Source organism: Trachymyrmex septentrionalis, unplaced genomic scaffold (assembly GCF_001594115.1).
Source record: "Trachymyrmex septentrionalis isolate Tsep2-gDNA-1 unplaced genomic scaffold, Tsep1.0 scaffold7, whole genome shotgun sequence".
Lineage (NCBI taxonomy): Eukaryota > Metazoa > Arthropoda > Insecta > Hymenoptera > Formicidae > Trachymyrmex > Trachymyrmex septentrionalis.
This window is the reverse complement of record NW_017305884.1, coordinates 3342322-3344064: the sequence shown is the minus strand read 5'-3', so window position 1 is coordinate 3344064 and position 1743 is coordinate 3342322. Positions and strand designations below refer to the sequence as shown.

Here is a 1743-nt window from a genome sequence, read left to right as displayed (position 1 = left end):
CCCAACCGGCCGTCATTCCCGCGAGCTCGCGCTCGCGCTCGCACGCGCAACGAAATGAAGATATTCTCGGCCGCGATATCATTAAACTTCGCCGGGCGCGGTAAACAACGCCATTTAACTTCGCGCAAAAGTTAAGCACGCCACCTTAAAATTCGCCGACGATCCATTATACAGCTCGGGCGAGGCTCGCGCCCAGCTTTTAATTAACTGGGCGTCGGCGAGATCGGACAGTTTCAAAGAAACTCGCAATTGGACTCGTTACAACGGGAACCGGTCGTGAAGCTTTCTCCGTTTTTACGAATCGCACGAGGGATTGCATTTATGCATAATTTGCGGTTTAGATATTGGAATATAAATTCTACAAAGTCGCGGAGAGTCGATCGTAACTTTGATCGTAACTCCGATCATATATTCTGTCGTATCTTCGCCCGTAAGTTATTTTTTGGCATGTGTGGGATGGATTTTATTAATAGCGAGATATATTTTGCATATAGTTTATTTACAACAAAACGGCATAACTCAGAAAATAAAGTATTCCAGAAAATGAGTTGGAATATTTTGTGATCATTATAAAATTTTGAAGTATTAACCTTAAAAATTGTAGTGTAATAACTTTGAAAATATATTGTTGTTTCTTTCTTTTTTTTTTTGAAGTTTTTATTCTTTTTTTTTTAATTGAATGAAAAAAGACAATTTTTGAGTTACATCTCTTTCTCTTTGTTTTCTTCTTTTCTACAATTAATTGAAAAAAGTGACAATTCATGTCGTAGCAAATGAGTGGTATTTTATTTTTCTCGATACACACATACATGGAAAAAAAATACCAAATGACGTGTGACTTACAAAAACTGTTTTACCGAGTGTTTAATTAAAAAAATTTTGTTTCTACTCCAATAAAAGCGCGAAATTTTTAAAAAGTAAAAATCGAAAAGTTTTTGTGAGTCACATCATTTGGTTATTCTAATCAAATTATGATTAGAACAACACACAATGTAATCACAATTTTATTAACAAAATTATATAATAATCAAATCTTGAAACCAACACAATTTTTTAATTAAAAAGTCAGAATATTTTTTGTAAATCACATATATCGTTTGGCTATTTTAACCAAATTATGATTAGAACAACACAATTTATTACATAATACAGTTTATTCTAACTAAATTTTGATTAAACCAACACAATTTTCAAATTAGAGAGTAAGAAAGTTTTTGTAGCTCGCATAGCATCAGAATAAATGGTTATTCACATCAAACATTTCTCTCAGTGTAAGGCAATAACGTAAGCAGTAGCAAATCGGAACTGTTGATTTTCTTAGTGATTACGTCTTATACCGCTTAAGCTTTTTGTGAGCCATAGCCTTAATCGCGAAGGGAGATGGAGATATACGGGATAGACTCGATCTCGTCACGACCGCGTATAGTGGCGCGTACTCTGAGGGTCGATCCTCTTTGTCCGTCCGTTGTGTCGCGCCGCGAAGCTTTTTATCTCGTACGTCACTTTTCCGCGCGTATACGCATACGCACGCATGCACGCACGCATCCACCCACACGCTCTCCCGTTCTCCAGGATTCCGTCCTGCTCTCCTTCGCTCGCTCTCTTTCCGACTCAACAAGTGGACCGATGTTTTCGGCATGGTGCATAGCCTGCGGACAAGAGCGGAGCGAGAGAGAGAGAGAGAGAGAGAGAGAGAGAGGAAGAAAGCGATCCACCCACATTTCGCATTCGCGTTAGCTTGTC

General features: G+C 38.2%; 1 protein-coding gene across 1 annotated transcript in view; it reads left to right on the top strand.

Moving 5' to 3' along the window:
- The window catches only part of LOC108753531 (transcription factor 12), a 131948-nt gene that overhangs the window by 45827 nt on the left and 84378 nt on the right, over positions 1–1743 (top strand). The window lies entirely within an intron of this gene.